The sequence below is a fragment of the Periophthalmus magnuspinnatus genome, chromosome 6 (assembly GCF_009829125.3).
Source record: "Periophthalmus magnuspinnatus isolate fPerMag1 chromosome 6, fPerMag1.2.pri, whole genome shotgun sequence".
Lineage (NCBI taxonomy): Eukaryota > Metazoa > Chordata > Actinopteri > Gobiiformes > Gobiidae > Periophthalmus > Periophthalmus magnuspinnatus.
Genome location: NC_047131.1, coordinates 33,810,674 through 33,835,733, shown reverse-complemented (window position 1 = coordinate 33,835,733; position 25,060 = coordinate 33,810,674). Strand labels below are relative to the sequence as shown.

Genomic DNA, 25,060 nt, shown 5'->3' with positions numbered 1-25,060 from the left:
ATATAATATATTATTAGTATTATATTATATATATTATATATATATTATATATATATATATATATATATACCATGAGTGTACCTGTTGGCTGTAGGCGAGCTCAGCACTCACAAGCACCTCCTCTGGATGGACCGTCGTTTGCCGGTAACCCGTGAAGAAGTCCTGGTCCATTTGGAGCACTCTGACACCCTCTGGACGTTGAGATAATACTGCACTAATACAGTACTACTACAGTATGCTGAAGTACTATTCAATTCAATTCAATTCATTTTATTTTGTAACGCCCAAAATCACGACAACAGTTTGTCTCGAAGGGCGTTCATGTTTTTGGTTGATGGGGGAAACCGGAGTACCCGGAGGAACCCCATCCAGACACGAGGAGAAACATGAAAAACTCCACACAGAAAGTACTACAGAAGTACAACGACTATTCAGTCCTAGTTTATTCTTGTTTCAGTCCTGGTTTAGTCCTGGTTAGGTGTGGTTCAGTCAAGATTTAGTCCTGGTTTTACCTTTGTCTCTCAGTGTGAGTTTTGCTGCTGTGGACATCAGAGCTGGGTTCAGATCTGAGATGGGACTCGCCGTCATGATGTTCCCTCCAAGAGACTGAAACATCGGACTCGAACTATCAACCTCCAAAACCCAAAACTTCCAGGTGATCCAGGAAATAAAAGATCCAGAAGATACAGTAATCCAGAAGATTCAAGAGATCAACGCAATCCAGAAGATACAGAAGATACAAAAGATCCAGAAGATACAGAATATCCAGAAGATACAGGTGATCCAAAAGATCCAGTAGATAAAGAAGATACAGGGGATACAGAAGATACAGGAGATCCAGAAGATACAAGAGGTCAAGACCCAGAAGATCCAGGAGATCCAGAAGATTCAGAAGATACAAGGAAGTTGAAGATATAGGAGATATACAGTGGGGCAATATATAGTTTCAGCCACCAATTGTGCAAGTTTCCACTTAAAAAGATGAGAGAGGCTTCTAATTTTCATCATAGTTTCACTTCAACTATGAGAGACAAAATGGGGGGAAAGAATCCAGTAAATCACATTGTAGGATTTTTAATGAATTAATTGGTAAATTCCTCACTAAAATAGGTATTTGGTCATCTACAAACAAGAAAGATCTCTCTCACAGACCTGTAACTTCTTCTTTAAGAGGCTCCTCTGTCCTCTACTCGTTACCTGTATTAATGGTACCTGTTTGAACTCGTTATCAGTATAAAAAGACACCTGTCCACAACCTCAAACAGTCAGACTCCAAACTCCAAGGCCAAGACCAAAGAGCTGTCAAAGGAACCACAAACAAAACTGTAGACCTGCACCAGGCCCCGAAGACTTAATCTGCAATAGGTGCAGCTTGGTGTGAAGAAATCAACTGTGGGAGCAATTATTTGTCATGATCCTGCTTGTCCTGTCACCTGTTGTTACCCCTCCCTGTCTTGGTCACGTGTCTGAGCATGGAGCTGGGGCAGAGAGCTGTCTCCTCCCGTGCACACCTGGAGCAGATTCCCAATCAGCCGCACCTGGGGACCTGGGAGGAATAAGACGAGCCAGGACCTGACACTCAGCGCCAGATCGTCCGTGTACCTCAGTGGTAGTATACGCTTGGCTTAGCTCTTGTTTTTCATTCTCGTCGCTTTTTCTAAGCTGGATTTTTTGCTCCTGCCAGATCCTGCTCCCGCTCCTCGGACCGCTCTGCTCTCCTGCCTCTGATCCAGCTCCACCCTGCCGGTACAGTCCGCTCCTTCTCCGACTACGCTCCGCTCACCCTGTTCCTGCTCCCTGGACCCACTCCGCTTCCCCGTCTCAGACCCTGCTCCATTCTGCCGGTGCTGTCTATCCTGCCTCTGTCTCCGTCTCCCACGCCCGGCCCCGGGACTATGACTCACGCCCTGTTCCTGGTTCCCCGTTTGCTTCTCGTTTGTTTAAATTTCACCTCTGTAAATCTTCCCCCGAGTTCTGCATCTTTGATCCCCCCCTGAGCTGAGCGCTACGACATTATTAGAAAATGGAAGACAAGACCACTGATAATCTCCCTCAATCTGGAGCTCCACACAAGATCTCACCCCATGGGGTCAAAATGACACAAGAACGGTAAGATAAAATCCCAGAACCACACAGGGCGACCTAGTGAATGACCTGCAGAGAGTTGGGACCAAAAGAAAGAAAGGCAACAAACTTTAAAAATCAGACAATGTGATTTTCTGGATTTTTTTTTTCTCATTTTGTATCTCATAGTTCAAGTGTATGTATGAGGAAAATTAAAGGCCTCTCTCATCTTTTTAAGTGGAAGAACTTGCACAATTGGTGGCTGACTAAATACCTTTTTTTCCCCACTGTAGAAGATATAGAAGATCTGGAACATACAGGAGATGCAGAAGACACAAGAAATACAGAAGATCCAGAAGATACAGAAGATACAGAAGATACAGGAGATCCAGGAGATCGAGAAAATTCAGAAGGTACGGGAAATCCAGAACATACGGGAGATACAGAAGATCCAGGAGATACAGAATATCCAGGAAATACAGGTGATCCAGAAGGTACAAGAAATCCTGTAGATCCAGGAGATTCAGAAAATGCAGGAGATCCAGGAGATCCAGGACATACAGGTGATCCAGAAGATACAGGAGATCCAGAAAATACAAGAGATCCAGAAGATCCAAAAGATACAGGTGATCCAGAAGATCCAGAAGATATAAGAGAGTATGGGAGAAAGAGACATGGTCTTAACCCTAAACCTAAAGGAACAAAACAACTGAACCATCCACTGCCAAGGCTAAAAATGTCTTCTCAAACACATAATGATAATAACAGTATGGACGCACAGCCACATTTCGGATCTGTTTCCCAGCGAACCATCGCAGCTGTTCCAGGACGGCTCTGAACACCTCCGTCTGCCACACAGGAAGTGACATCACAGCGTCCTGTAACACCAGCTCCACACTGTCCAGGCTCACTGCTGCACCGAACCTGATACCTGTCAAAATAAAACCCTAAATTACCAAAGTATAAAAACTTTCACAACAATCTGCACTTCAAAGTGTAAAACCCTTTGAGTCCTTCAGAATAAGAACCCAGGAACTGTCCCTTCAGAGTAATAACCCAGAGATCGTTCTTTCAAAATAAGATGCACCTGTCTCTGTGTGTCGCACCGAGTTCAGCTCTGGGACCTGAGTCGGAGAAATGAACACCGGATACACCATGTTTTTAAACTTCACCTCGATCCCTGAAACACAAAGACCTGGTTTAGTCCTAGCTTAGTCCTGGCTTAGTCCTGGTTTAGTTCTGGTTCAATCCTGGTTCAGTTTTTGTTACTGACCCACTTCTGTGTTCCCAACCACTATCTTGGACTCCGGGTGGGTCCACTTCAGATCGAGGAGCTGGTCCAAAGAGTCTGGCTGGAACCAGGTGCAGCGGGGACTCCTGAAGACCAGAGACTGGGACTTTCTGGACCGGGTCAGGGACTGGACCAGGTTTAGACCAGAACCAGAGGAGCGGAGAACGAGAGCCAGAGGAGCAGAACCAGAGGATCAGAGAATGAGAGCCAGAGGAGCAGAACCAGAGGAGCAGAGGAACAGAGCCAGAGGAGCAGAACCAGGTAGACAGGAGCAGAACCAGGTAGACAGGAGCAGACAGGGGCAGACAGGCAGACAGGGGCAGACAGGAGAGTTTCTGATGAGCTTTTGGACTTAACTTTGACATAACTTAAACTGACCTTTTCAATAATGACACATTCTCACCGGCTCTAAACACAAACACATCATGTACAGCAGAAAGCCGTACTCGCAGTTTTATGCACTACTCGCAGTACTAATTCAGAGTAAAATACTGGTTTTGCTGTCCACAGTGCTGAAACTTACGATGAGCTCCGGGGGGAAGATAACCTCCTGTGTGGGGTCAAAGGGCATGAACTCTGAGGGGTCAAACAGAGCTGAACTAAGACCCATGTCCTGGTCCAAGTCCTTGTCCAGATCCTGGTCTAGACCCTGGTCCATGCAGCAGCCGTTGGCTCCCTCTCTCCAGCAGCCGCCATTCTGAAACATTCAAGTCATTTCATATCAGTTCATACCAAGGTCAGTGTGGATTCTAGGGCAAACTGCTGTGCATCATTTCCAAATACTGTGCAAGTTCTCCCACTTAAAAAGATGAGAGGTCTCTAATTGTCATTGTAGGTACACTTCAACTATGAGAGACAAAATGAGAAAAAAAATCCAGCAAAATCACATTGTCTGATTTTTAAAGAATATATAGTAAATAATTGGTCAGTAACAAAAGTTCATCTCAATACTTTGTTATATTCCCTTTGTTGGGAATGACAGAGGTCAAACGTTTTCTGTAAATCTCCACAAGGTTTTCACTGTTGCTGTAGTTTGGCCCATTCCTCCTGCAGATCTCTACTAGAGCAGTGATGTTTTGGGGCTGTTGCTGGGCAACACGGACTTTCAACTCCCTCCAAAGATTTTCTATGGGGTTGAAATCTGGAGACTGGCAACCAAAACATGAACGCCCTTCGAGACAACTGTTGTTGTGATTTTGGGCGTTACAAAAATAAATGAATTGAATTGAATTGGCTAGGCCACTCCAGGACCTTGAAATGCTTCTTACAAAGCCACTCCTTCTTTGCCCGGGCACTGTGTTTGGGATCATTGTCATGATGAAAGAGCCACATTTGATTTTCAATGCCCACACTGATGGAAGGAGGGTTTCACTCAAAATCTCATGATACATGGCCCCATTCATTCTTTCCTTTACACGGATCAGTCGTCCTGGTGCCGTTGCAGAAAAAACAGCCCTAAAGCATGATGTTTCCACCCCCATGCCTCATGCTGTAACTCAGCATTCTTTCTCCTCCAAACACAACAAGTTGAGTTTTTACCAAAAATCATCCAAATGCTCTCTTGCAAACTTCAGACGGGCCTGGACATGTCCTGTCTTAAGCAGGGGACACGTCTGGCACTGCAGGATTTGAGTCCCTGGTGGTGTATTGTGTTACTGATGGTCCCTTTGTTACTTTGGTCCCAGCTCTCTGCAGGTCATTCACTAAGTCCCCCCTGTGGTTCTGGGGTTTTTGCTCACTGTTCTTGTGTCATTTTGACCCCATGGGGTGAGATCTTGCTTGGAGCCCCAGATCAAGGGAGATTATCAGTGGTCTTATCTTCCATTTTCTAATAATTGCTCCCACAGTTGATTTCTTCACATCAAGTGAGTGTTCGGGGCCTGGTGCAGGTCTACAGTTTTGTTTGTGGTTCCTTTGCTCTTTGGTCTTGTCCATAGTGGAGTTTGGAGTCTGACTGTTTGAGGTTGTGGACAGGTGTCTTTTATACTGATAACAAGTTCAAACAGGTGCCATTAATACAAGTAACGAGTGGAGGACAGAGGAGCCTCTTAAAGAAGAAGTTACAGTTCTGTGAGAGAGATCTTGCTTGTTTGTAGATGACCAAATACCTATTTTAGTGAGGAATTTACCAATTAATTCATTAAAAATCCTACAATGTGATTTCCTGGGTTCTTTCCCCTCATTCTGTCTCTCATATTTGAAGTGAAACTATGATGAAAATTAGAGGCCTCTTAAAAGGAGAACTTGCACAATTGGTGGCTGACTAAATACTTTTTTGCCCCACTGTAACTGTGAGTGTCACCATAGCAACAGATAAACAAATTAACTACTGTTATGAAGGACTATCTTCAACTAAAACAAAAGTAACTAAAACATCCACAGACAGATTAAACAGCATTTTAACTCTGTGGTGTGTTAGACTCTGCCCTCCAAGACCAAAGGCACAGGCCAGGGCTGGCTCAGTCTGCCCCAGGGCAGCTGTGGCAGGACAGGCCTCACCGACCGATGCTGTTTTTACGGTGTTAGAGACACTGGGACACAGGTTGAAGGTTACATATGATGGACTCATGAATGTGTAAAATCATCCTCTATAGAAACTGTAGTGACATCATGGAGGGTCAAAGATGAAAGGCCAAGGTATGACACTTATGCAATTTTAAACTATTTATAACTATTCTTTATGCTAAAATAAGCACACAATCATCTCCATAACCAACCTCCTAACCCCTAAACCTAACCCCGACCTCGTAACCCCTAACCCTAACCCCAAACTCATAATCCTTAAACCCTAAACCTGACCTCCTGGCTCTTAACCCTTAAACCCAACCTCCTAATCCTTACCCGCTAAAACCAACCTCTCAGTTCCTAACCCCTAAACCCAACCTCCTAATTCCAAAACCTAACCCCAACCTCCTAGCCCCTAAACCCAACCTCTTAAACCCTAACTTTTTACCCTAACCTCAACCTCCTAACCTCAACAGCCTAACCCTAATTTCAACCCTCTAACCCCTAAACCTAACCCAAACCTCCTAACCCCATGAGCCTAACTCCAACCTCCTAACCCAAACCGCCTAAACTCAGCTGCCTAACCCTAACCTCCTAAACCTAGGTCTGATCTCACCTGGACTTTCTCCTGGTCCAAACCCTGGCCCAGACTCAGATCTTTGGTCTGACCGTTCTGTGTCACTCCACAGCTTCGATCCTGGACACATGTGAGAAAAGAGTTTAACCCTAAAACACTCAGACCTGACAGGCACAGGACAGCACAGGGTCAGGGACTGAACACGGCAGGGACAGGGATATAGGGTATAGGATTTAGTATTTAGGGTGCAGGGTTTAGGGTGTAGGGTGCAGGGTGTAGGGCTTAGAGCAGGGGTCGGCAACCCATGGCTCCTTATGAAAATAAATTATAAGCATTTAACTGAAGTGTATTTTATTTGTGTTAGTTCTTTTTTAAATTGCAGTTCTAAATTGAAAGATTATTGTGGTCTATCATTTTTTCATTGCTTAAAATAACACACATGGAAGCCGGTATACCCACCAAAATGCTGCCCGAAGCTTCAAAACAACAAAAGTCCTGGAGCAGACGGTTATAGCTCTGAATGGTATAAAATATACAGGAAAACACTAATCCCTCCACTGTGCAAAACATTTAATTGGATATTAGAGGGGGGGAGAATTCCTGATTCCTGGAGGGAAGCAATAATTTCTGTGATAGCAAAGGAGGGTAAACCAACTGCTCAAATTACAGACCCATAAGTGTGCTTAATGTGGATTACAGACTATTTACAGCGATTCTAGCACGGAGAATGGAGAATATCCTACCAGGAATTATTAGTTTAGACCAGGCTGGATTTATTTAAAAAAAAGGCAAACACACGACAACATCCGCCGTACTTTACATATCATGCAATATATCAAGGAAAGGAAAAAGCTGCAATTTTAGCATTAGATGCGGAAAAGGCATTTGATTCCGTTGGGTGGGAATTTTTGTTTAAAGTAATGAAAAAGTTTAATTTCCACAAGGAGTATATAAGGACTGTGCGGGCTCTGTATATGGATCCTGTAGCATGGATCAAGGTTAATGGTAGCTTATCAAACGCAATCAAACTAGAGAAGGGACGCTGTCAAGGATGCTCAGTCAGCCCATTATTATTTGCTATTTTCCTAGAACCATTAAGCCAATGTATAAAGCAGAGCACTAATATTAAAGGTATAACTATGTCAGGAATAGAACAGAAAACAGTCTTGTTTGCAGATGATGTCTTAATTTACCTGGAGAATCCAGGCTCATCACTGCCAATTTCGATGACAACAATGTCAGAGTTTGGGAGGATGTCAGGTTACAAAATTAATTTGCGAAAAACCCAAGCTTTAGCTTTCAATTATGAGCCGAGCCAAAACATAAAACAGAATTACATGATTAACTGGGATCAGCAGGCAATGAAGTACTTGTGTATTCTTTTGACAAAAGATTTGGGACACTTGAAAGCTTCTAACTATGACCACGTGATATCCAATATCCATCCATCCATTTTCTTCCGCTTATCCAGGGCCGGGTCACGGGGGCAGCAGTCTAAGCAGAGACTCCCAGACTTCCCTCACCCCAGACACGTCCTCCAGCTCCTCCGGTGGGACCCCAAGGCGTTCCCAGGCCAGCCGAGAGACACAGTCCCTCCAGCATGTCCTGGGTCTTCCCTGGGGCCTCCTCCTGGTGGGACATGCCCAGAACACCTCCCTAGGGAAGCGTCCAGGAGGCATCCTGAGCAGATGCCCAAGCCACCTCAACTGGTTCCTCTCAACGTGTAGGAGCAGCGGCTCTACTCCGAGCTCCTCCTGTGTGACCGAGCTCCTCACCCTATCCCTAAGGCTGCGCCCGGCCACCCTACGGAGGAAACTTTGACAATGTTTAAATCCAGGCTCAAAACAGTTCTGTTTATCTGTGCATACGACTGAAAGGGTTTATTCTGCACTCTTCTGTTTAATTTTAATTTTATTATGATTAATTGTGATTATTTATGTTTTAATTTTTGTGATTTTAATGTTTTTCTTAGTCTGTAAAGCACTTACCTTGTGTATGAATTGTGCTATACAAATACACTTGCTTTGCCTTGCCTATAGGAAGTAGGGTGTGGGGCGTAGGCTTTAGGGTGCAGAGTGTATGCTGTAGAGTTCAGGATGTAGGGTTTATGGTATAGATGTTAGGATCTAGGATGTAGGGTTTATGGCAGGGGTGCCCAAATTTTTTTCACTGAGGACCACATCTTGAAAAATAATCAACACAGAGGGCCACAGACCAGTGGTCAATACAGTGGATACTTCAGATGGGTGCATTTAACATACTTTAAACAAGGCCTAAAGTATTAATATTAGGTCTATAACAACACAATGTGATGTTATTTAGGTTATATTGGTAGGATTACTCAAATTTGCCTTAAAAAGTACTGATTATGATCAATTGGGCCAGTTCAACTGAAAGCCTGAGCGCCAATAAAAATTGGTCTGAGGGCCGCATTTGGCCCCGGGCCATTGTTTGGACACCCCTGGCTTATGGTGTAGTGTTTAGGGTGTAGGATATAGGGAGTAGAATGTAGGATGTAGGATGTAGGATGTAGGATGTAGGATAAGACATGTGGGGTGTGGAGTGGAGGATGTAGGATTTAGGGTTTAGAGTGTAAGATGTAGGGTATAGAGTGGAGGATGTAGGGTTTAAGATGTAGGGTTTAGGGTTTTGAGTATAGGATGTAGAATATAAGGTTTAGGGTGTATGTTTTAGGGAGAAGAGTGTATGCTGTAGAGTTTAGGATGTAGAGTTTAGGGTGTAGGATGTAGGGTTTAGGGTGTAGGATGTAGGGTTTAACGTGTAGAGTTGACCGTGTAGAGTGTAAGATGTAGGGTTTAGGGCAGGGGAGGGCAAACTTTTTTGACACGTGGGTCATAGTGATATATATATATATATATACATATATATATATATATATATATATATATATATATATATATATATATATATATATATATATATATATATATGGGGGGGGGTGCGTGTGTGTGTGGGGGGGGGGGGGTGCGGGTGTGTGTGTGTGTTTATACGACATTAGAGATTTGGCCTGTAACATGTAGCAACGCATGAATATACAAGGTTCATTGTACAAATTGTTTTCCAAATGCATTAATTAAATTAAAAATGAATTTATTCAATTACAGTTAAATAAACACAACACAAAAACTTTGAATTTTGGTCATGTTCAGCAGGCCGGATTAATAAGCCTTAAGGGCCCATGTCTAGTTTAGGGTGTAGGGCTTTGGATTGTTACCTGAATGAAGGTCTTGAAGCCCTCCAGAATGGGTCTATACCCGGTGCAGCGACACAAGTTGCCTAAAAACCATAAAAGTAGTAGTAGTAGCAGTAGCAGTAGCAGTAGTAGTACCAGAAGTAGTAGTAGGAGTAGTAGTAGGATGAATAACCATGCTTAGCTATTCTGTATAACCACTACTACAGTTATTATACAGCGTTCATTTGAAGACGAAAAAGAGCTTAGAGCTGTGTAACACAGATATGTGTTCAGAACATGTACAAGATATTCTATATCTATATGTCTAATCAAATAACTAAGCAGACTGACTAAATGCATCATACTAGAGACGCCTCTACTTTGACAGTGTAAATACAGGCTCCAAATGGTTCTGTTTGGCTGCATATGACTGAAAGGTTTTTATTCTCTTCTCTTTTAATATTCATTTTATGATGATTTTTTTATGATGTTTTGATATGTTGTACTGTGATTTTAATCTCTTATTTTGTAAAGCACTTTGAATTACTTTGTGTCCAAATTGGGCTATACAAATGAATTTGCCTTGCCTAGTAGTAATAGATACATGCTATTCACATGTTGTCCCCTGTCCCACTCCCCCTGTGGAGTGTAACTCTTTCAGATGCCCTGATGACAGCTGGACCCTCTCCTCCTCCCCGCCTGGCCCTCCTCCACCCACCTCCCTCTCCTCTTCACCTGGCTCTCATCCTCCTCGCCCGGCTCTCCTTCTCTTCGCCTGGTCTTCCTCCTCCCCTGTCCCTCCTTCGCCCCCCTCCTTCCTCTTCGCCTGGCCGATTTTTCTTGTTTTCTCTGATTTTCCTGTTTGTTTTTGTGTGTAGGCAGCACGGTGGCTGAGTGGCAACACTCATGCCTCACAGCAAGAAGGTTTGGTCCCCGGGTCGCCCAGGCCTTTCTGTGTGGAGTTTTTCATGTTTCTCCTCGTGTCTGGATGGGTTTCCTCCGGGTACTCCGGTTTCCCCCATCAACCAAAACATGAACGCCCTTCGAGACAACTGTTGTTGTGATTTTGGGTGTTACAAAAATAAATAAAATAAATAAATTAAATAAATAAATAAAAATAGTAGCAGCAGTAGCAGTAGCCGTAGTAGTACCAATAGTAGTAACAGTAGCAGTAGTACCCTGAAAGGCTCGCTGAAGCTGCTCCATGTGGGGTGTGGGGTTGTTCCGGAGCAGAGCGTACATGGACATGACGAAGCCTGGTGTACAGAAGCCACACTGTGAGCCATGAGCATGAGAGATACGCTCCTGAAACAAACATGTACATATAAGAGAGCTACACACATGAACATATAAGAGAGCTACACACATGAACATATACGAGAGCTACACACACGAACATATAAGAGAGCTACACACACAAACATATAAGAGAGCTACACACATGAACATATACAAGAGCTACACACACGAACATATAAGAGAGCTACACACACGAACATATACGAGAGCTACACACACAAACATATACGAGAGCTACACACACAAACATATACGAGAGCTACACACATGAACATATACAAGAGCTACACACGAACATATACGAGAGCTACACACACAAACATATACGAGAGCTACACACACGAACATACACACGAACATATACGAGAGCTACACACACAAACATATACGAGAGCTACACACACGAACATACACACGAACATATACGAGAGCTACACACACAAACATATACAAGAGCTGAACACATGAACATATAAGAGAGTTAAGCACACATGAATCAAAGTTCAAAGTGTACTTTTTTTGTCAATTCACTATGTAACAAACATTACACAGAGCACTGAAATTGCGTTCCACCGGACTCCAAATGTGCAATTTAACTTAAAACACACACGCGCGTGCGCGCACACACATACACATATTTCAATCTGGATTCAGAGCTCACCACAGCACAGAGACTGCACTGCTTAAAGTAACAAATGACTTACTACTTGCTGCTGATAATGGGCTGGCTTCAGTCCTGGTCCTACTGGACCTCAGTGCAGCGTTTGACACCATTGATCACAACATTCTACTGCAGAGGTTAGAATGTAACATTGGAATCAGAGGGACCGCCCTCAAATGGTTTAAATCCTATCTATCAGATAGGTACCAGTTTGTTAGTATAAACCAGAGCACCTCTCCCTGTTCTAAAGTAGCCTGTGGTGTTCCACAAGGATCTGTGCTTGGTCCAATCCTATTTACTCTGTATATGTTGTCATTGGGAAATTATCAGAAAACATGGCATTAATTTTCACTGCTACGCTGATGACACTCAGCTGTACTTATCAATGAAACCAAATCAGACTGATCAAATAGATAAACTCAGTGCCTGTGTGAAGGACATCAAAACCTGGATGACCTTGAATTACCTGCTCTTAAATCCTGAAAAAACAGAGGTCATTGTCGTTGGTCTCAAAGGTCAAAGAGATTCTCTGTCGGACCAGATAATCTCACTCGACAATGTGAGTATAGCTTCTAGCCCTACTGTAAAAAATCTTGGAGTCCTATTTGATCAAAATCTCTCATTCACAGCCCATATAAACCTAGCTTGTAAAACCGCATACTTTCACCTGCGAAATATAACTAAAATTAGAAATATTTTACCTAAAAACGATGCTGAAAAACTCATCCATGCATTTGTTACTTCCAGACTTGATTACTGTAATTCCCTGCTTGCCGCCTGCCCCAAAAGTACTATAAAGTACTATAAAGTACTATAAAGTACTATAAAGTACTATAAAGTACTATAAGGAGCCTCCAGTTGGTCCAAAATGCAGCGGCCAGAGTCCTAACAGGAACTAAAAGAAGAGACCACATCAGTCCTGTACTAAAATATCTGCACTGGCTTCCTGTCGAGCTTAGAATCAAATTCAAAGTCCTCCTCCTGACATACAAAGCCCTAAACGGTATGGCCCCATCCTATCTGCAAGATGCTATTGTCCCGTACCAGCCAAACAGAGCACTCCGCTCTCAGAATGCAGGACTATTAGTGGTTCCTAGAGTGTCCAAAAGTACAGTGGGAGGGAGAGCATTCAGTTACCAAGCTCCTGTGCTATGGAATCAACTCCCTGCTGATGTTAAACAGGCCCCCACAGTCTCTGTATTTAAGACCAGGCTTAAAACCTTCCTCTTCGGTATAGACCAGGTTACATAGTGAGGGAGTTAGGGACATTAAAACCCGGGATAAAATAAGCTGCAGTAGGAGTAACTAGCTGGGGGAAGTATGGCAACCTGAGCACTATCCTCTGCTTTGTCCTATTTTCTCATCAGCAATGCTATTCACATGTTGTCCCCTGTCCCACTCCCCCTGTGGAGTGTATCTCTTTCAGATGCCCCGATGACAGCTGGACCTCCTCCTTGCCTGGCTCTCCTCCTCCTCGCCCGGCTCTCCTCCTCCTCGTCTGGTCTTCCTCCCCCTCGCCTGGCCGATTTCTTATGTTGTCTGATTTTTCCTGTTGTGTCTGATTTTTCCTGTTGTGTCTGATTTTTCCTGTTGTTTTGTTTTTTGTGTCTTGGTGGCACGGTGGCTGAGTGGCATCACTCTTGTCTCACAGCAAGAAGGTTGGTTCGATCCCCGGGTCACCAGGCCTTTCTGTGTGGAGTTTTTCATGTTTCTCCCCGTGTCTGGATGGGTTTCCTCCGGGTACTCCGGTTTCCCCCATCAACCAAAAAATGAACGCCCTTTGAGACAACTGTTGTTGTGATTTTGGGCGTTACAAAAATAAATGAATTGAATTGAATTGAATACACACTCATGACAAAGTGTACACATGCATCAACAGTAAATAAACATAAACAAACAGGCCCACATATACTCTTCCAACAAAAAGGAAGCTTAAGGTACAGTAGATGAATGTGAAAGAGCTACACACACGAACATAAAAAGAGCTATACACGAACATGTAAGAGTTACACACATGAATATTTATGACAGCTACACATGAACATATAACCTACTACTACTACTACTACTACTACTACCACTACTACTACTCACCTGGACCGGGTGCAGTTTTTGGGCAGTGGAGCCGATACCTTCAGTGGTGGTGACGGCAGTGAGGTGCAGAGAACAAAGAGGAGCCAGGCACGCATTCACCGCAAAATGGCTTCAGACTGCTAAAGACAATACACCTGATGCCCTCCCATCCTCCTGTATTACTCTGTGACAGATGCCCTCCCATCCCCCTGTATTTCGCTTTGTCAGATTCCCTTGCATTCCTACTGAATGCCTGTGTGTCAGATGCCATCCTACCCCATTCGATTTAATATTAAGATATGAAAATAGTTTATGGTGCAGTGGTGTGGAAGGATACAGGGGACGCTGTGAGTCCAGGTGGAAGCGGGATATCATCACGGTGCATGCGCCACAGCCGCCCTCAGCGCAGCCAAGTTTAGTCCCAGTCAGACCCACTGAAACCAGATCAGGATTAGACCAGGATTAGACCAGGGTTAGACTAGGACAGACCAGACCGGGATTAGACCAAGGTTAGACCAGGTTAGACCAGAGCAGGATTAGACCAGGGTTAGACCAGGTTAGACCAGACTAGGGTTAGACCAGGGTTAGACCAGGTTAGACCAGGTTAGACCAGGGTTAGAGTAGGGTAGACCAGAGCAGGATTAGACCAGGGTTACACCAGGGTTAGACCAGGGTTAGACCAGTTTAGGGTTAGACCAGGGTTAGACCAGGGTTAGACCAGGGTTAGACCAGGTTAGACCAGGGTTAGAATAGACTAGGGTTAGACCAGGGTTAGACCAGGGTTAGACCAGGTTAGACCAGACTAGGGTTAGACCAGGGTTAGACCAGGTTAGACCAGACTAGGGTTAGACCAGGGTTAGACCAGGGTTAGACCAGACTAGGGTTAGACCAGGGTTAGACCAGGTTAGACCAGACTAGGGTTAGACCAGGGTTAGACCAGGGTTAGACCAGGGTTAGACCAGGGTTAGACCAGGTTAGACCAGACTAGGGTTAGACCAGGGTTAGAGTAGGATAGACCAGACCAGGATTAGACCAGGGTTAGACCAGAGCAGGATTAGACCAGGGTTAGACCAGAGCAGGATTAGACCAGGGTTAGACCAGGTTAGACCAGACCAGGGTTAGACCAGGGTTAGACCAGAGCAGGATTAGACCAGGGTTAGACCAGACTAATACTATTAAAGTGATCGATAGATTATTATTATTATTATTATTATTATTATTATTATTATTATTATTATTATTATTATTATTATTATAATTATATATTATAGAGTATTACACATTTGTGCCCAGCACCCATGGACTCATTAGACAAAGCATGACACAAAATCAGACAGGCATAACACTGTCTCCCATCTCAGGCTCTAGAATCATGTGGCAATGTGGCCTAATTAGTTATTTTGCATCTAAGGGGCACGGGAGGAACGAGAGACGAAGAAGACACCGGTGCAAAAGCTCGGATGAGGGCAGCCTGAGCACAGGGTGCGAGTCATAGACGCAGGCTGGGACCCTGCGAGACAGGTATATATCAGGTATTCCTACTTTTTTGTTTTTTATGCAGTCCATTGTCTTGCACCTTCCAACTTGAGTGAGATTTTGACCGCTCACCAACCCAGCAGAGCTCTACGATCTCCCGTGTAACATTCGCTGGAGGTCCGTGCGGTCACGGGGCAAACAGTGGGGTGATCGTTCTTTTGCAGTGGCCGGTCCAAAACTCTGGAACTCTTTGCCCATTGAGTTATGTTCCATCACTGACCTGCCTTTGTTCAAAGCCAAACTTAAAACCTATTTATTTAGAATGGCTTTTAACACTTAGTTGTCATGGGCGCACACTACTACTACTGGACGACTCTCAACAGCCATCCAGCGCGGTGAGTCGGCCACGTTTTTGGGTGGGTCTTGCCAAGTGCCAACCGTACTTCCCAATGGCAGTTGTTGTGTCCCCCTCCTAGAAGCAGCACGGCGGTGTCGCCCAGAGGAGGCAGGGGTGTAGACCCAAAGTGACGCGGCGGCTGGACGAGGCGAATGACACGAGTAAGGGCGAACTCTACTACAGCGTGTGTTACTACTACTGGACAGCTCATCCGCCCTCCAGCGTGGTGCGTTGGTCACGCCTGGGGTGGGCTTATGTAAAGCGCTATTTGCACTCCTGACTGGCAGTTGTTGCCCTCCCCCCAGGGTCAATATGGTGTCACCCGGAGGAGCGTGTTGTAATACATTCCTTTAATAATTTTATTGGTCTTTATTCACTGCTCGCCTCTGTAGTTACCTGCACTTAAAATAGAGCCTTAGACTCTAACTCTAGGTGGTAGTGTTGATTTTAAAGTGGAGATAGTTTCAGTTACATTTTAATTCTCTTACAAGGGTCCTCTCTCGGCCACAATCACACAGGTATAAATTGACTTTATTTATTTTTTTCTTTCCAGGCTTTTTTGTCTTGAGACAAGGAAGCAAAAGTCTGAAAAAGGAATGGGCAAAAGCCGAAGCTTATGGTGCCTACACCTTTTATACTAAGCATAAAGTGGTGCATTCACAATGTTCACAGTAAAGAAAAAAAACATAATTCAGCATTCATTATCACTGTATGAATTTATAATTTTCTTTTGAAACAGCTCAGGGTTCTACAATCTTTGACATCTTCATCTAACCTATTCCACACCTTTACTCCAATGACAAATACGGTGCTGTTGTGTTCTAACCCTTTTAAACACCTCATGCCCTCGAAGATTATAAGAACTATCTTGATTTTTAAACAGACCTTAATATGAAATGGTAATTGTTTATTCTTAATTTTATACATAAATTGTGTGGTTCTATAATCTACCAGGTCCTTGAATTTCATACATTTGTTTAATTTGTAAATATTGTGAATTTAGTTTTCTTTTGATTTAAAGTTAATTTATTTGATCGAACCAGCTTTTCAGCAATTTTAGTTCTTTTTCTACCTCCTCAATTACTGTTTCTAAATCATTACCACAATGTATTATATTTGTATCACCTGCAAATAATATAAGGTGGGAAAGCTTTTGAAACATATAAACATATAACATTAATATAAAGAATAAAGAGCAAAGACACTGACCCCTGGGGGAAGCCACAGATCACTGTTTGGAGCTCTGAATCAACTCCATTTACATGAACGTACTATGATCTATTTTCTATATAACTTTTGATCCAAGAGAAAGACACACTCCTGATTCCATATCTGTGCAGTTTCCTGAGTAGTAGATCATGATTGACTGTATCAAATGCTTCAGTTAAATCTAGAAACACTCCAATTGCATATTGTTTATTGTGTATTGCATTAGATATATTTTCAACTAGATCTATTAAAGCCAAGGTAGTGGTTCTGTTTGATTTGTCTTTTTTTTTTTTTTTTTTTTGCTAAATTAAAGAATAATATTATTTTTTCCTTAATCTCATAATACTTATTCATTTATCCTTCTATGTTTTATACATAACCTCTGACATACTGACTCACATTTGTTTTTAAGTCTTTATAAAAAAAAATTTCTTGCATGCTTTTTGAATACCTTTAGTCATCCAAGGCTTTTTAGCAAATTTGTTACAGGTCGCACCACTAACTAAAGGACAATTTTTTTCATAAAGACACTCTCCTATCCCAGGTTCTAGATCACACAGGGATAACACTGGCCGTGTCCCAATTCAACGGTTGCACACTATAAAGTACCGTTCAAATTACCGTTCGAAGTACCGTTCGAAGTACCTGGCTGACGAAGGGAACTCCTCTGTCGGCCGCAAAGGTAGTGCTGAAATGGGACAGGCCTATACCACAGAGTGTACTGTACTGTGTGTCTGTGTCTGTTGCCTAGCAACCGTAATGGCTGCTGACTAATGAGCTATATGGCTGTTGGCTTATGATCAAAACTTGTAAAATGGACAATGAAATAATTACATTTTTATTTTAAATTATTTTATTTCATAGAAGAAAAGTCAAGGTATCATTGTCTCAAGTGTTTATTTCACTGAAGTAAGGAATTAATATTTGCCTTTGAATAGCAAGAGGCAAATATAACGTTCTATGGTTTTTTTTTTTTCTCTCTCTCCTCTCCCAGGCTCTAGAACCACACAGGTATAACACTGTCTCCTATCTCAGGCTCTACAATTACACAGGTATACCATTCTCTCCTTTCCCTGGCTCTAGAATCTCACAGGCATAATACAGGAGACAGGTTTAGGCTGCAGTGTGCTGAAGCGGCCTGGTGCGTTGTGGGTGCTGAGGTGACATGGTGCATTGTGGGTGCTGAGGCGACATGGTGCATTGTGGGAAACATAATCTGTGGACTTCTTACATTTTTTGCGCAGGTAAAAACAAAAGGGTCCATCTCAGGGTCAGGATTCTTCTCCATCACCTGAAACAAATAAAACAAATACTGTAGTACAACACCATGTACACACTCTGAAATACTGCAGTACAACACCATGTACACACTCTGAAATACTGCAGTACAACACCATCTACATGCTCTGAAATACTGCAGTACAACACCATCTACATGCTCTGAAATACTGCAGTACAACACCATCTACATGCTCTGAAATGCTGCAGTACAACACCATGTACAAGCTCTGAGACATTTGCTCTGGGGTCTTGTCCTTGATGTACAAATGGGTCTTGGAAATTTCATCCTGGACTGTGGCTCTCACACTCATTAGTCCTCGTCCTCCTTCCTTACTGCTCGCGTACAGTCTCAGGGAGCTGGATTTGGGATGGTCCCTCCATGCAGGTCAGGAGCTTTGGGGTCTTAACATCTGTGGTCTGTATCTCCTCCTTTGGCTTATGATTCCTGCTGGTATCTGATTACTGGCAGGGCATAGCTGTTTATTGCCTGGGTCTTGTTCTTGTCATTGAGCTGACTCCTTAGGACTTGCCTTACTAGTCTGAAGTATTTGGCCGTGGCTGCTTTCCTTGTTTCCCTCTTGTTGCCATTTGCTTGTGGGATACCAAGGTCATTGTAACTGTCCTCAATGTCTGCTATTGTCCCTTCTAGGAGGGATCCCCCTTCTGTGTGGACTACCTTCCCTCTTTTGTCACCATCCGGTTACACTTCTCCAGCCTGAATGACATTCCAGTGTCTGTGCTGTAGATCCTGGTGGTTTGGATCAGTGAGTCGATGTCTCGCTCATTCTTAGCGTACAGCTTGTTGTCATCCATGTACAGGAGGTGACTGATGGTGGCCCATTCCTGAGTCGTATCCATAGCCAGTGTTCTGGATGATTTGGGTGAGGGGGTTCAGACCTCTGCAGAACAGTAGTGGGGACAGTGCGACTCCTTGGTGTATGTCACATTTGATGGTCACTTCTGCAAGTGGTTTGCCATTGGCCTCAAGGGTGGTTTTCCAAGTCATTGAGTTTGCAATTAAGGCTCTTAGAGTCCTGTTGATGTTGTATAGCTCCATTCGGTGATTCATGTGTGTGTGGGTGTTTGGCTTCCGTGGTATCTTTGCCGATTCGCTTCTGCTCTGTGCTCATGTATTGTGTCCACTTATCTTAGTTGCGATGATGCCTGACATGAGCTTCTATGTTGTATAGTTAGTTGGACGGGGCTGTCCCCTTTAAGGGATCCTTCTGGATCAGGATGGTACACCCTTCAGTTAGCCACTCATGGTGAGTCCCATCCATTAGCAGCTGGTTAATGGTGCTCATTGAGAGCAGTGAGCTTCTTTAGCCAGTAGGTGTGGATCATGTCAGGGCCTGGTCAAGTTTTTCATACCTGAGACTCTTTCCTGGACATCTGCTACTGTGATGGTGACTGGATTCTGTTCAGGGAGGTTGCTGTGGTCTTCTCTCAGAGCCACCAGCCTCTGTGCATCCCTGTTATGTGCTGCCTCCTTCCCCATAGACCTTTCCAGTACTGGTCAGTTTCCAGTCTTGGTGGGTCTGCTCTGGTGTTATAACCCCGCCATTGAGCGTACACTTTCACCAGTTGTTTTGTGGATAGATGGTTTATTTGTCTGGCTTTATTATCTCGTTTGTACCTATTTAGGCGGCTGGCCAAGACTTGGAGACTTTGTTTGGTAGTTTCCAGTTCTTCAGCAATGGGAATCTCATTGTACCTCTTAGGTACTTGTTTTTTCATGACACCTCTCTGGGCCTCTGAGAATTGGGTCACTTCTTTCCACGCTGGACTTGATTTTAGCCTCTAACCATCGTTTCCATGGTGGGTAGTGTTTCATGGCTCCTATGGTTGCTCTTATAAGCTCATAAGTACATTAAGGACAAGGCCCTAACAGATGACGTGCTTAGCAAATGTCTCAGACAGTGGAGTGTAGAGGAAGAGGTGCTGGAGGAACCATCATGGGACAACAAGCCCCTGCATGAGATGTACCATAACTGAACATAACTGAAGTGGCTGATATCAAGAAATCCTACAATGGCTTGAGAAAGCTGGACTGAAGGAGAGAGGCTCATCCTGGAGCACAGGAGCAGGCCTTGAGCACCAGAGCGATAGAGGCCCAGATCTACCACACCAGACAAGACCCAAGGTGTAGACTGTGCAAAGAGGCCCCTGAGACAATCCAGCTCATAACTGCAGGGTGTAAGATGCTGCAGGGAAAGCAAACATGGAGCGACATAACCAAGAGGAGCCATAGTGTACAGAAACATCTGTGCAGAGTACGGACTGGAGACCCCGAGGTCAAGGTGGGAAACACCTCCAAAGGTCGTGAAGAATGATCGAGACAAGATCCACATCAGTGGTGCCCGTGGTCATCGGAGCAATCAGGGCAGTAACCCCAAAACTGGAGGAGTGGCTACAGCAGATCCAGGAAAAGCATCAGACATCTCAGTCCAGAAAAAAGGATCAGCAAAGATACTGTGCAGAACATCTGGTTGAGGACCTGAGCGTGGAATGTGTGCATGTGTGTGTGTGTGTGTGTGTGCATGCGTTTGTGTGTGTGTTAGCTCAGTGGCCATCAAATGTGGCATATACCCACTATATCCCAATTTATTGGGACACAGCGTTTGCTTCTGTAATGGGTAATCCACTCCCATGGATGGACTTTCCCATTCACTGTTGTTCTCCTCAAAGTTTCTCCTTTTCCCACAGTTTCTATTTTTATTTTTTTATGTTTTTGGAGTTTTTGAGTGTTCTGGGACACTTTCTGTTGATTAATTTGCTTGTCTGTTTCTGTTTCATTGTTGATTTTCTAACTTTCTGTTGGTTAAATCAATTGTCACCTTCACCCCTAAGAGGCAACTGCTGTTGTGATTTGGGCTTTTACAAACATTCAACATTTAGTTGAATTAAATTGAAATGAGGTCATATGAGATGTATAATTCATAAAGTTGTGAGTCTGGAGTTTGCATGAAGTTGGTCTGAAAGGTTAAACACACAAACTGAAGCAGGTCTCACTGAATCTCATTGTAATTAATGGGAAAATGGCTGGGCTCATTGGAGCTTCGACATCACTATTTGCTCTCATCCAAAAAACAGCATCTCTACTAAATCTAGACCCTTTGTCTTTTAGACCCCTTCCACCTTCTAGACCATCAACCAAAACATGAATGCCCTGCGAGACAACTGTTTGTTGTGATTTTGGCCGTTAAAAAAATAAAATGAATTGAATTGAATAGACCCATCCCACCATCTAGACACCGCCCACCTTCTACTTCACCAAATATTTTTTGTCAAGCACCATCATGTTATTTCAGTATTATAGGCCCTTAAAATGTAAAAAATGCACTTTTCCCACATAATCAAGGCCTACTGGCTCTAAATATGTAAATGTAAGCTAAATGTGTCATTATTGATTAAAAAAATCATTAAAAAAATGAGCAACTGAGACAATTTTCAGCCCATCTGATGAGGAAATGATGAGTTCTGTTGTGACCTCAGGGCAACATAAGGGTTAAACTAAAAGGTTAGAACTGTTGCTCTTTTAAAACACTTCTATTTGAACAAGCTCCTATGTTTAACCTTTACTCAACCTTCAGCTAATATTTATTTAGTCTTAAACTGTCTTTTTAAGCTTTATTCAGCTTAGTGTGAGCTAACTGTCTTTTTAAGCTTTATTTAGCCTCAGTCTGAGCTGATTTTTTTACTAGAGTTATGCAGCGTTTAGGCAGCAGCAAAACAGACCAGAGTTCTTTGATCCTGTGTTTTTACTAATGCCTGCGTTAACACAATAAAACGATACATGTTACAAGAAAAGAAATATAAGAAAATTTGATTCTAACCAATGCTAAAACAAGTATCAAAACTAGATCCTTATGTTTCACAGGTATCGGTACAACAAAGTCCCATTGACAGAAATGAACTTTTCCTGAATATCTTTAGAATGGCGTTCAGCTGTATCTTTCACAAGTATAAGGCACATAGACTAGTACATACCCATGGACCACTATAAACCTACTGGACACTGAGGATTACACAGAGAGTTAAACTGCCTAGGAGTAGCTATGCTGGGGGGAGTATGGTAACCTGAGCACTGTCCTCTGTTTCCTCCTTTTTTCCCCCTGTCAACAGCTTAACTATTCAGTTCACCTGGAGTTGTTTATTGCTGTTCACATGTTCTGTGGACCTGGACCCTCCCTTCCCTCGCCTCACTGGATGACCCGGTGCCTCACTGGATGACCCGGTGCCTGGCTGGATGACCCGGTGCCTGGCTGGGGTGGCTCCCATCCTGCTGTGGGTGGGTCCCCTATATCCCTTAGTTGAGTGGCTCTGGCTCTACATACTTGAACTCTATCTGTAAATGGATGTGCATTAGTCCTGGACACATCTGCTGTCTGTCCATTGGAGTGAATCTCTCCTTCACTGTGGTTCTCCTCGAGGTTTCTGTTTTTCCCACTGGCCTTGGTAAGTTTTTCCTTGCTGAGAGCTTGTTTTCTGTTGATTAATTTGCTTGTCTGTTTCTCTTTTACTGTTGATTCTCTAACTTTCTGTTGGTTAAATTATTTCTCATGTTCAGCCCTAAGAGGCAACTGCAGTTGTGATTTTGGCTTTACAAAAATAAATTGAATTGAAATTGAATAAATAGAGAAAAAGTAGGGGGCCCAAAACTGAGCCTTGAAGCACTCCTTTGCTTAAAGTTTAAAAGTGTGATTTAAACCCTTTGGCTACTACTGCCTGAGTTCTATTTGAAAGAAAATTTTGGAACCAATCAAAGAAAAGGAAGTGATTTACATTCTTAGTTGTCCCACTTTATGTAAAGACAGAACACCAGCTGTGGTTCCATAGTTCTGGTAAAAACCTCCATTTGACTGATACAGTCAAGCCTGAGCTGCACATGAGGAGCTGCTGACAGAACTTTATAATCCATAAAGACGCCTCACGTGGAGCTCACAAGACCAAACCCCAATTAGAAATACTACAGTAGCTGTAGTAGCAGTAGTGGTAGCAGTAACAGTTGCAGTGGTAGCAGTAGTAGTAGTAGTAGTAGTAGTAGTAGTAGTAGTAGTAGTAGTACATTTTAAAAGTATCTTATTGAGCCTGTGGCAAAAATTATGAAATGTTTTTACCTTTTTGCCGTTGACAAAGAAGATGAGCTCATCAGATCCAGATTTGATCAGGATCTGGGTCTTTGTGTCCCTCATTCTGGACATTCTGGATTCAGTCCTGGTTTAGTCCTGGTTTAATCCTGGTTTAGTACTGGCTTAGACCTTGGTTTAACATGAGTTAGTTTTGTTTTAGTCCCTTTTGTCTGTTGTAAGGTTTAAAGAGCAGTCCTGGGCCCACCCTCCTGTGCTGTCCTCCTCTGTGATTAGCTGAGGTGTGTGAGGCTTATGTCATAGACTGTATCTATACAGTGGGGCAAAAAAGTATTTATTCAGCCACCAATTGTGCAAGTTCTCCCTCTTAAAAAGATGAGAGAGCCCTCTAATTTTCATCATAGTTTCACTTCAACTATGAGAGACAGACTGGAGACAAAGAAACCAGGAAATCACATAATAGGATTTTTAATGAATTAATTGGTAAATTCCTCGGTAAAATAAGCTCCTCTGTCCTCTACTTGTTAACTGTATTAATTGCACCTGTTTGAACTCGTTATCAGTATAAAAGACGCCCGTCCACAACCTCTAACAGTCAGACTCCACACTCCACTCATCTTTTAAGTGAGAGAATTTGCGCAATTGGTGGCGGACTAAATATTTTTTGCCCCACTGTATGTGTCATCTGACTTTCACATGGGGCTTAAACACTGCTTCTGTTGATTTAAATACAGAGCCAATTTAAGTTACATTAAACCCAAATTGTAAATAACAATATAGTTACTATGAGTACTCACAGTTAAATAGATTTATTAATCAAGTATGATCAATTGAGCGTTTTTGATATATGAAAAAGTGCACTTCTTATGTGTTTAAACGAATTACTGATCATGACTGTGTTTAATAGTCATATAATTTACAATTATATATTGATAAAATATATTACCTCTCCAGGTATAGATATGTATATAACATATTGTGAAAATGCAGATCTGCTTTAAAACTTCAGTATTTGTTGTTGGTGTTTTATTTACATCCCAGGCTCAAATAAGAACCAGCCTTTTGATGCTGCCAGTAGTAAACATACTTTATTTATCATGGTCGTAGCCTACAGGCCTCACATGGGTCCTAAGGCAAGACCTTTACTAAAGCCTACTTCATATAATGATGAGTGTGAATGAAACTTTCAAAACATATTTTAGTATTTGTTTTCATGTTTATTATTATGCATTGCTCCACCTTTTTTAAAATAATGAATGTATGCACATTTGTCCACAAGACTTAAATATAAGAAATGTAGAGTGGGATTAGATTTATTCTGTTTATATGCTGCACTGTCACTCTTATTGCACATAATAAGAAACAGTGTGTTACATTAGAGTCTAGTTTTAGTTTATTTTTTAAGTTTATTTTTAAATTATTTTAAGCTATTATCTTGTTTTATTGCATGTACCATTTTCCAGCTGTTCTTGAACTGTGTCGTGCAATACTAGAATTTCCCCACTGTGGGACTAATAAAGGCAGATCTTATCTTATGTCATAGGTGTGAAAATGGAGGAAATGCTGATGAATGATGGTACACAAAGGAAGGATGTACAGGGCGAACAGGAAAGGACAAGTGCCACATGTTGAACTCCTTGTGAGGCTGATGATATCGAGCCGATCAGAAAGTCCTGACAACATTGCTATAATGCTTTTTATCACTGCACAGTAGTGTGGTTGTTGTGGGACTGTTCTGGTGAGTAAGAGCTGAACGCAAAGGCATAGATCTTGTTTTACCAGTCAATCTGCATCCCTACTCTTACCTGTCATGTAGATCTGTTACAAAGCTCCAGATAAGTAGTTAAAATTGGATGAATTTCTGAAGAGTAACCCCTCAGGGAGCCCTCATGTGGGTCCAAGGAGCAAGTTACAGTAAACATTTGAGGGCAATTCACTCATTTA

At 42.8% G+C, this 25,060-nt stretch overlaps 1 long non-coding RNA gene across 1 annotated transcript; it reads right to left on the bottom strand.

Annotated features, from left to right (window-relative positions):
* Positions 1-2,963: 2,963 nt before the first annotated feature.
* LOC117371934 (uncharacterized) lies at positions 2,964-3,428 on the bottom strand. Its single transcript, XR_008648706.1, has 3 exons — positions 3,338-3,428; positions 3,152-3,244; positions 2,964-2,995 (listed from the first exon to the last, which is right to left on the bottom strand). It is a non-coding gene; the product is annotated as an uncharacterized LOC117371934 (long non-coding RNA).
* Positions 3,429-25,060: the final 21,632 nt, after the last annotated feature.